This window comes from Amphiprion ocellaris, unplaced genomic scaffold (genome assembly GCF_022539595.1).
Source record: "Amphiprion ocellaris isolate individual 3 ecotype Okinawa unplaced genomic scaffold, ASM2253959v1 Aocel_unscaffolded204, whole genome shotgun sequence".
Classification (NCBI taxonomy): domain Eukaryota; kingdom Metazoa; phylum Chordata; class Actinopteri; family Pomacentridae; genus Amphiprion; species Amphiprion ocellaris.
The window spans coordinates 21,075-32,759 of record NW_026559372.1 but is presented as its reverse complement, the minus strand read 5'-3'; the positions used below and the strand labels follow the sequence as shown (position 1 = coordinate 32,759).

At 44.8% G+C, this 11,685-nt stretch overlaps 1 long non-coding RNA gene across 1 annotated transcript; it reads left to right on the top strand.

The window, feature by feature from the left end:
- Positions 1-6,574: 6,574 nt before the first annotated feature.
- On the top strand, positions 6,575-9,852 carry LOC129348437 (uncharacterized). Its single transcript, XR_008600970.1, has 7 exons — positions 6,575-7,568; positions 7,672-7,845; positions 8,013-8,097; positions 8,228-8,352; positions 8,593-8,670; positions 8,785-8,943; positions 9,183-9,852. It is a non-coding gene; the product is annotated as an uncharacterized LOC129348437 (long non-coding RNA).
- Positions 9,853-11,685: the final 1,833 nt, after the last annotated feature.

Sequence of the window (11,685 nt, the reverse complement as noted above, 5' to 3'; positions counted from 1 at the left end):
TCCAATACATGTAAAACAGTCACAATCAGTTAAAGTCATACATGACTATATGAAAGATTTCGGACTAGACGACGTCTGGAGACTCAAAAACCCTACAAAGAGGGACTATACGTTTTTCTCTCCGGTGCACAAAACATTTTCAAGAATTGACTTTTTCCTCTTAAATAACTCTATCGCACATAAAGTTACTACTAAAATCCACCCAATCATTATCAGCGACCATGCACCAATATCACTCAGCCTGCAAACAGATTCCATCCCTAAACCTCCTCAGACTTGGCGCCTCAACATCTCTCTACTCAAAGACCCAGAATTTGATCGAGTAATAAGGAGTGAGTGGGCAGACTTTCTAAAAAACAATGACTCTAATGACTTATCTCCATCTTTGCTTTGGGAAACTGGAAAGGCCGTAATCAGAGGTAAAATAATATCATACTCCTCATACAAGAAAAAAAAAGATCTACAAACAGAGAAAGAAATTGAAGAAAAAATTAAACAACTTACAGAGAATTATGCAATAAACCCAAGTGATCAATTATGGTCCGAACTACAAAATGCAAAACTAAACCTCGATAATATCCTATCCAAGAAAACAGAGTTTTTATTACAACAACTAAGATATAATGATTTTGAACACAATAATAAATCTGGAAAATTTCTGGCGAACCAACTCCAGCGCAATAAAGAAAAATCCTTCATAACAGCAATTCAGGATCCCTCAGGAAAGTATACTCAGTCACCTCAGGAAATCAACCAGACCTTCTATAATTATTACCAGAGTTTATACTCAGCAGCAGTTAACCCAAACATAGAAGATATACATAATTTTCTCAACAATCTAAACATGCCCGAACTAACGTCAAATTACAGAGACATATTAGATGCTCCACTGACTATGAAAGAATTACAATGTGCATTAGACAGTATGCCAGCAGGCAAGGCACCTGGTCCTGATGGTTTCCCTGCTGAATTTCTTAAACATTTTTGGTCAATGTTAGCACCCCTTTTCTTCAGGACAGTGACAGAGATTAAAAATAATGGTTATATCAGTCCGCACATGAATACAGCTGCAATTAAATTATTATTGAAACCAGACAAAGATCCTACGCTTCCCTCTAGCTATCGACCTCTGTCACTAATCAACACCGACATCAAAATTATCTCAAAAGCTCTCGCTTCTAGGCTGGAGAAAATCATCCCATCAATAATTCACAGCGATCAAACAGGATTTATAAATGGCCGACACTCCACCAACAACATCAGAAGACTTCTAAATCTAATCTCTTTGACGCAACGCCACAACAAAGAAGCTATTGTTATGTCACTAGACGCAGAAAAAGCCTTTGACAAAGTTAATTGGTCCTTTCTCTTTGCTGTGCTCCACAAATTTGGCTTCGGAGAATCATTTATCCAGTGGGTATCAGCTCTGTACAACTCACCCAAGGCTACAGTCACCACTAATGGGATCACTTCACAAAGCTTCAGTCTGCAAAGGGGAACGAGACAGGGATGCCCACTCTCTCCCTTATTGTTTGCGATCTTTATCGAACCATTAGCAACAGCTGTACGTCAGAACACCGATATCAAAGGTATCTGTGCTCTGGAGTCTGAACATAAAATTAACCTATACGCAGATGACATTTTACTTTATCTACAAGAACCCAAAACTTCAGTAAAGGAAGTATTTAACCTCATCACAACCTTCTCGCGTCTTTCAGACTACTCCGTCAACTGGTCAAAATCAATTATATTACCTTTAACAGAAAACTCGTGGAAGCCCGCAGCCCAAAACTCGCATTATTCTTTTCCTACTGGCAACATCAGATATCTGGGCATAAATATTTCCTCCAAACTCTCAGAATTAGTTCACCTGAACTTCACTCCACTTTTGGACAAAGTCTGTGATGATCTGAGGCGTTGGAACAACCTCCCCATCTCCCTTTTGGGACGAATAGCTACAGTCAAAATGAAAATATTACCTAAAATCAACTATCTTTTCTCCATGATTCCATTTAAACCCACATCAAAGTGGTTCCAATCATTAGACTCCGCTATTGGTAAATTCTACTCAAAGAATAAAAAGGCTAAAATCAGTCTGACTACCCTCCAGAAGAATAAATCCGAAGGGGGACTGGAGGCTCCCAACTTCATGTATTATTATTTATCCAACCAAATACAATATCTCACCAAATGGATACATCCTCATGAAGAATATAACTCCTGGCTGGAACTAGAACAGTTAGATTGTAACCAGATCAAAATCTCTGACCTTCCCTTTATCACTTCTGCCCTTAAACATCACTCCTGCTTCAAGAACCCTATGATCGCTTCCACCTTGTCTGCTTGGTGGAAAGCACTGGAAACCACAGGCTCCCAATTAAAACCCAGTATACTCTCCCCAATCTGGCACAACCCTGATTTTGCAAACAACAAAATAGCTCTTTATTTCAGCACATGGGCAGAGAGAGGAGTCACTCACCTCCATCACCTTCTGGATGATAACACATTTAGGACATATATAAACTTATTCCAAACATTTGAAATAAGAAATGGAAATTTTCTTCAGTACCTACAGGTAAAGAAGACTATTACAAGTAGAATTCCATCGCTTCAGACTACTTTACAGCCAACGGATTTACAGCCACCTGAATTTGTCGACTACATTGTGAAACTCTCTCCAAGAAATAAGAAGAATCTCTCAAAAATTTATGGTTTACTCTCAAAGACACACTCTATACACCTACCAACTCAAAAATGGGAAAAAGACGTATCCAAATCTTTTGACTCTGATTTTTGGACCCAAATCTGTGAAAACACATTTAAAATGACTAAAAACACCAACTTACAATTGATCCAATTTAAGGTGCTTCACAGAACGCATATAACGCAATATAAACTGTATAAAATGGGCTTCTCACGCTCAGACACATGTACGCAATGCACCCAAAACATGACTGACACTTACTTTCACGCTCTGTGGCTTTGTACACCCGTCTATCAATTCTGGGTAACAATCACGCAGAAACTCTCCAATATTTTGGACTGCGGGATTCCACATTCCCCGAACGTTTGCCTAATTGGTGATCTAACGCAAACAGCCCTTCCAGACATTCATATCCAACCCACACTTGCAGCTATCGCCATTGCCAAAAAGACAATTTTAGTTAACTGGAAAGATAAGAAAGCCCTCAACATCACCCATTGGCTGAACCTCCTCACAGAACACATTTCACTAGAGAGAATATCTGCTATCAGAAAAAACCATTTGGACTCCTTCAAAGAAAAATGGTCTCCATTTATTAAATCAATAAATATTAATCTATAGCCTCCGCTTGTATGTGGGCGTATGCCATTTCCCTCATTAAATTGTAATTATTATTCTGTCTGTGTGTATGGTCTGACTTCTCTCTGCTTTATTTCAGCTTATTAACCCTCTACCTTTTTAAGTAGGATGGCACCATGGACTTCAAGGCTGTGTGCATACACTGGTGGTGTCCCTTCCCTATTGCTCTTGGGGTTGCTCTCTGGCTCTGCGGGGCCTGCGTGGCTCGGGCCCCTCTGCCTGGGGGTGGGTGTCCCCGGTGTCTCTCCCTTTGAGTCCTGGGTCTGCTGGGTCTGTGCGCTCTCCTGGGGCCTTGGGGGTGGCGGCGGCTGGTCTCTTCTGGGGCGCCCTGGCTGGCCCTGGGGTTTGGGGTGGGTCGGCCCTCCGGTTGCTCCCCTGTCCTTTCCTGCTCTGCTTCCCTCCTCCTCCCTCCTCTCCTGCCTGGCCGCTCGTCCTCGCCCCTCTCCCTCCCCTGGGGGGGCTGGGGGCCCTCCGCTGCCTGGGGGTCTGGCATGGGGGCCGGGTGGTCTCTCTGGGGGGGTGGCTCTGGCTCATCCGGGCACAGGCCTTGGTACTTGCCTGTGTGCCGCCACTGGAGATAAATTTCTGCTGGCTGGGGGCTTCTGTCCGGGCCCGGTGCTGTCCTGGGGAGTAGTGGGGTGGGTGGGGTCTCGGTGGTGCTGCGGAGTGGGCGCCCTGCATCCTGGACGTGCCGGCTCCGGGGTGGGCGTGGGGGCTCATGGCCCTTGCTTCCTAGTGGTGCGGCCTGGTCCTCCCTCCGGGGCGGGGTGCTGCATGCGGCTGGCCCGTGGTGGGGCTGTGGCGCCTACCGGGGCGCTGCTCTAGCGCTGCGACTTCTGGGGGTTTCGGTGCTGGCCGGGCCGGTCGGGTTCGTGTGGGCTCACCTTGGCCTCTTGCCTCTGGGCTCTGGGGGCCCTCTGCATCAGTACCGGTGGTCTTACTACCTGTCTCCCCCGCTGCTCTCTCCTCATGGGCCGGATCCACACCAGACTGCCTCTTACTGTGCACTTCACACACTCCACACGTCACTGTATATAGTTAGTCTTAGGCACATATAGGGACACAACAGCTAGGGCCCCGAGAGCAGGTGGGGGCAGGAATGATGGGCTCTGTGGTGGGGCGGATGGCAGGGCTCTACGGCCTTGTCTCTTCCCCATCACCCTCTTGCTTGCCTCCCCTGCTCTCTAATTTCTTTTTAATGCACCACATACACTCACACCTTGGGGGTAGGTCTGGGACGGCTCGGGGAACTTGGGCCAGGGTAGGCTGCAGAGTAGCCATCCTCTGTGGTCCTCTGGCCCGCCTCCTGGACGCCTCGCCCAGCCTCCCCACTTTTAATGCACCACATGACACTCAGGGTTACACTATCACGGTGCAGGGATAATGTCTCCAGTCTGGGATCGGGAGACATATTAACAGGGAGTAATGGGGGGATTTCACTAATATGGCCTCACTGGTGGGACCCGGCCCCCTTATAGCTATGGTGTGGCGGGGGTGGACCATCATCCGTGTTGCTGTGGCTGGGGGGTCCCCGGGACCTGGGGGCTGCGGTCGGGGGGGGTTCTCCTGCGTGCCCGACGGGTCCGGGCAGGTGCGATGGCTCTTGGTGGGCTGCGGGGGCTGGATTGGCCGTCCTGGTGGGCGCTGTGGCTGTACTGCGGGCTGGTGGCATGTGGTGGCTCTGTCCTGGTGGGTTGTCAGGGCGCATTGCGGGGAGTGGGGGCCCTGGGTGTACTGCGCTCACCTGGGGCCTGGTGCGGGGGGTATGCGGGGTGCCTCCCTGTCGGCGTCGCCGGGCCCCACCACACTGTCCATTTTTACCCTCTGGACTCACATCGGGTCCCGGCTCCGATTTCCTCTGGCCGGCTCCCGGTGGCGGCCTGCCTTGTGATGGGCTGGTTGCCATCCCTTCGGTGGGCCGCTCGGCCCCTGTGTCTGGCTTCCTGGCTGTGTGGGGCCGTTGGCCCCCTCGGGGGAGGGAGAGGGGGTGGGGGTGGGCGGGTCGGGTGGTGGGGTGGGGGGTTTGGTGGGGACTGGGGTGGGCGGGGGTTAGGGTTTGGGTGGCGGGTGGGTCCTCGTGCCCCGGGCCACCTGGGTCGGTCTGGGCGCGCAGGGGGTGTCAGTAGCTGCTCCCTCTTGTTCTCCGGGTTCGCGTCGTTCATGGTGGCCCCGGTGGCTCTCTGGGGGTGCCGCCCTGTGGCTCCTACGGCCCGGGGGGAGGGATGCCCTGTTGACTTGGCCCTGCCTTGCCGTGACTGCTGTTCTGGGCTTCGGGGTTCTTCACACTTGCATGTTTGATCAGGTCTTGCCAGCTACTGCCGAGTCCCATTTCAGCGATTGATGGGTCCCGCCAGAATGTGCTGAGAATTTCTCCAGTCTCTACCCTAAACTCATTCTCTCTCGCACTAGTATCCTTTTCTGGCCTATTCTATTCTATTCTATACTATCAAGACACCCACAATTATGGTGCTCAGTACCATTTGTTCATTTATTATTGAATCTCTTTTTCTTTTGTGTTGGTTTGGTTTTCTTTTCTTTTTTCAAATTTTTATTTATTTATTTATTTATTTTTTTTATTGATGGGCAATTAGTAGTTGGGCATAACACACCACCTTACAATCTTTAATTGCAATAGCAACGCCTGTTATTTTCTATCCCTGTTCATCCTGTTCGTCCTGTTCGTCCTGTCCAGTCTTTGTTTCCCCCACACATCACTGAGGTGTAGCACTGCCCTCCCTGGCTCATAATAGGGAATTCTAATAAAGAATATCTGCTTAGCTTTCAGGGAGGGCCGGTGATGGTCACACACATGCACTAAATATTAAAATATTTGGCTGCAAGACTAAAATATGCATCAATCTCATAAAATGTTGACTCCCCTTTTGTGGAGTTAAACAATGAGAACAAATGCAGACAAAAAAAAAAAAAAAAAGAAAAAAAAAAAAAAAAAAAGAAGATGGATGGATGGATGGATGGATGGATGGATGGATGGATGGATGGATGGATGGATGGATGGATAGATGGATGGATGGATGTGTTCTGTGGGATTCCAGCTGAACTCTGTCCTTGTCAGTGGGACTCGGGTCAGGGTGCCTTTCAGTGGTGTGGGTGGATCTGGGGGGAATAGCGCCCTCACAGTGAGCTCCGCTCTGTCTAAAGGTGAGAAGGATGCAGATAGCATGTCATGGAGGTTTGTTAAAAGGACTAGGTGTTATAATCCCTGGTGTTTGCACCACTTCTGATTCGGGAGTTCTTGATGGCTGCTATGAGGTTGTACCAGCGGGACACATCGTCAGTTGTGTATCTCAGCATCACGGGGTGTTTCAGGCAGTTATCACAATACACCCTCTGCTGAGGCAGGCCCACCACAGGTTGATCAAGCCTGGGTGTGTGTCCCAAGGTTAGCTGTTCCTCTTAGCAGTCCAGGTGGTGTCACTCCTCTTCAGCCACAGCCAGTGGCTCGTCCTCTCGGTGGTGCTGGCCAGCTCTTTGATGGCTTTTTTCTGTGAGCTTGTCCCCTGACTCCGACCTCCCTAAGGAGTTGTGCTGTTGTGTTGGCTACAAAACCCCTACATCCCACCTCCACTGGGCACACCCTTATCTTCCAGCCTCTGTCCTCTGCCTCAGCTGCTAGGTTGGAGTAGCACAGCTTCTTAGGCTCATACGCTTCTTTGATGGGTCCTCCCAGGGAACTGTCAGTTCTATGATGTAGGCGAGCTGGTGGGAATTAGACCAGAAGACCAGGTCTGGTTGCAGGGTAGTTGTTGCGATCTCCAGAGGGAAAATGAGCCTCTGATCTAGGTCGACTTGCATATGCCAGTCCCTGGCTGCATTCGGTGGGGTCAGATCAGGGTTTGAGAGGCTAACCCTCGACTTGTACCCATCCAAACAATGGTTGGTGTCGGTGAACATCCTAGTTGTTGAGACGTTGGGCGTTGATGGATACCCTCTTGCACTCAAGTTTATCGGCTAGACCCCTGAGGATCTGGTTGTGTCTCCATGTGCATCTGCCTTGAGTGAGGCTTGTCCTACAGCCAACCAAGATGTGCTTGAGTGTTGCAGGGGATGTACACAGGGGGCAAGATGGGGAGTAATATGTGTGTCTGCGTACCACCCTGGACCCACAGTGGAGTCCACAGTGACAAGGACCAGAGTTCAGTGGAATCACACTGGGAGGGGGGAGGAAGATTTCACGGGCTGCTCCACAGCGGTGGCCCATGACAAGGTAAGTTTTAGGTTTACATTTTATATTCATAATACAAGAAGTTTTTAAATCTTCAATAGGAGGTGATAAATGTTCTGACATGTTCTCCCATTGTTTTTTTCAGCTCCAAGTTCTGACGACTCTGGGCCTCAAACCTGAAAGAAGGATGACCCCAAAGACGAGACACAGCTCCAGCAAGGACATGAAGACGAGGAACCGAGTCCACCAGAGACGACCCTAGAGACGACCACCAGCTTATGAGACAACAGGACAACTTTATAAGGAGCAGAATGCACTGGTACTTTACATGTACTTTAGAAAGAATCAAACCACAGATACTGCATGTTTCCACAGTATATTTAGTATATCACTGAGAAAATGTAGTTCTGTCAGAATCAATGGAAAACTCAATCTACGTGTGTTTTCTTTAATCGCTGCTTCCTGGACACTGAATGATTTCAACAGGGATGGAACATCGAGGAGAGGAAAGTCGTTAAGAAGAACAGGATGATGGGAACCAGATCCAGGACCAGTGCATGACTAATACAAGGTGAGTCCATGGAGTGAACTGACTCATTAGATGCTTGATGTTAATATGAGCACATGCACTTCTATGGTTCAAATGTAATTATTTATCTGTGATTTAATGAACCTTCTTGCTTTGTTTTTGCTCTCTTTAGAGCTCTCTCTGCAAGACACCCAGTAAAATGAAGAATCAGATCAGGACAAGAGACTGGACAAGAGCAGCCCCAGCATGTGAATACAGACTGTGGAAGAGGGGATGCTTATTATAGTGACACAAAAGGTGAGACGACAAAGAAATCTAATTCTATTGTGTTTCATTATTTTCAGCATGCTGTGGTCTATAACTAAGGGCATCATCCATCCATTAGCTGCACTTTTTATCCTATATAGAGTTGCAGGGGCTGCAGGTCACCAGTCCACCTCAGAGCGATCACAAAGAGACAGACAACCATTCACACTAACACTGTAGATTTAGTTTAGAGTCATCAGTTAACCTTCCATGTATGCGTTTGGATTGCAGGAAGAAGTCGGTGTACAAAGAGAAAATCCTACACAGTCACAGAGAGAACATGAAGAGGAAGAACCAGATGACCAGCAGGTTGGTACCAATATAAATACAATGAACCTGGTGACAGTGTATTGTTACATACTACTACTGAATGTGAATCTCACACGTGTCTATGATTCTTTTCTTCCAATGCTGTGACTTCAGAATCTAAGAAGACAAAGAAGCAGTTGGAGGAGCTTCCAGACGATTAGCAACAGAAGAAACGTGTCCGAGAACAGAAAGAAGAAGACCAACATCAAAGAGAGAAGAAGAAGAAGAAACAGACCCAAGAAGAAGTAAGAAAAGCTCCAGATTACTCCAAAGGTAAACTTCTCAAATGAAATGTGTTTACAGATAAAGTCATTTCAGTGGATGTTTTTACTGGAGATGTAGATGATGTGAATGACAGCCTCAACATTACATTTACTTTAATGTAAGACTTGGTTGTTTTTTCTCCAAACCCAGGCTGCTGCACTGAGCACCTCCCCTCTCCTCATCTCCTCTCCTTACAGTTAGATGCCACCATTGTATGTCACTAACTTTGTGTCTGGTCCTCTCTGCAGGTGTCTCTGGATCTGGAGCTGCACGTTTAGATCTGCTTTTCCTGGCCTCACCAACCTGCAAAGTTCATGTTCTCTCCCTCCTCTGTACCCTCGTCCCAAAGGGAGTTTTTTTTTTCAACTTCCTGGCAACAGGAAGTTTTTTTCCTCCACGCTGCGACCAAATGCTTGATCTGATCAAAATGCAATAAGAGAGAGTCTTAAATGAAAAGTCAAAACAAAAGAACTGTATCCGTTTTGTTTTGCAGATTCAACGACTTTATAAATTTTCACCGGTCAAAAAGTTGTGGCTGCCAGGGCTGCATCAGTCAGAATGCAGTACAAGGAGTTCCCTGTTTCTCCTTTATTTCTTAACAGAGGTTACACATATGCATCTCTATGTGTGTAGTTCTATAAACAAGAAACAAATGGAAAGAAGCCAACAATAAGTATACAAAACTACATAAACATGGAACAGCAACTATCATCTTGCATATAAACAAAGAACATTTTTAATCTACTGGTAAATGTACAGCCACAAGGAATCATGACAAGCAACACCAAATATACATCTGAACAGTCCCAGCAAACACTCTCCTGCAGGACCATGCAGAGAGCTTTGGAGGGGCAGGTGCTCAAAGGTAAAAAGGGGGCGCATGAAACACCATATAGAAACAAACCTTACACTATAAGGTGCAGCAGCGGTGCAATGGTTATTTCTCATTACATTAGCTACGACAGTCCTGCTAACGGTGTAGCCATCCCATAATAGACCACTTTAGAAGACACTGAAAGTGCTTTAGTTTACAAAAAGTCTTAAAATGTTGAATAAAATCGCTATAATTGCACTTAGATTTGCAGTAATCTGTGAATGTAGCAGTCAGATGAAAAATGCAGATAAATAGAAATGAAACAAACATTTTTGTGGTTGAAGTTATTACTCCACCAAAGAGGCGGAGCCTCAGCAGTGTAATAAGTTAAACCACAAAAATGTTTGTCTTTTAATGACTTAATTCTAAACTTGTAGTTTATGAAAAAATATTTTTGTTTCTAAATAAAAATTTACATTCCAAAAAAACCCCATCAAAATGACACCATTTATCAGAGCCAAAAACTATGAAAACAGAATGAATCTGTGGATTTTCAACTTTCTGAAGGTCCTTGAACTACTTATGCTCATGTTATGTGCCATACAGTGGAAAAAAACAAACTAAATCCAGGCTTTAAATCATCCAAATCACTTTTTTTCTTTATGTCCCAATTTAAAATTGTATTAATGTTATAAATTTTAAATTACACATATATGTCTATTCATTGAACTATTCAACTGTCAACCAAAATTTATTTGAACTGAAAATAATTATTTATTGTGTCAATATTGCTATTTGACAAAAATGCGATTAATTGCGATTGATTAATTACGCCTGTAATTAATTAGATGTTTTTAATCGCATCCCACCACTAATATATATATATATATATATATATATATATATATATATATATATATATATATATATATATATATATATATATATATATATATATATATAAAACAAATTGACATTTTCCAATGACTAGTGTGGTTACTACAAAATGCATAACATACTTCTGAACTTGACAACATCCAATCAACGCATTTGTTATTATTAGGCTATATAAAATGAGATACCTAACAAATTAAGCCACCTAAAGTCATTCACTATTTCAAGCTGAAGGACAAAATACAATACAAGTTTAGGAATATTCTCCTTCAAAAACATCAATTTCAACAAAGGAGTTTTCTTTCTGTATTTCTATAATCTGCAATTCAGTGGGCCTGAGGTGGGCATCACTTTAACATTTGCTCAAAGCAAAATGTTAGTGACTTTTTGCTCACTTTAACATGAGCAAAGTGTTATAGTGAGCATATATATATATATATATATATATATATATATATATATATATATATATATATATATATATATATATATATATATATATGTGCTAAGTCATCCCGGTAATAACACCAACACCTCCTGCTGGGTCTGCAGTGAGTTCTAGCTGCCACTAGAGGGAGCAGACCGTCCAGCTAACCGCCTGGACACACAAACACACACACACACACACCTACACACACACACCTACACACACCCACACACACACACACACACACACACGCACCTACACACACACCCACACACACACACACACACACACACACACACACACACACACACACACACACACACACACACACACACATATATATATATATATATATATATGTATTAGGGCTGGGATTAATCCTGCCTGGTACAAAGAAACAGAAATGTTGTTTCTGTGGGATTAATTTCGATTAATTAATTACAGAAAAAAATAACGCGTTAAAACAAATAACGCAATTAATTGCACTTTCCTCAGTTCCCTAGTTTCTGTCTCACCAGTAACTCTGATGCACACTCCAGCCCAGTAGGTGGCAGTAATGAACCTAAAGTCTGTTTGCAGCCGTGAAGAAGATTCACAGGATGTACTGTCAACACAC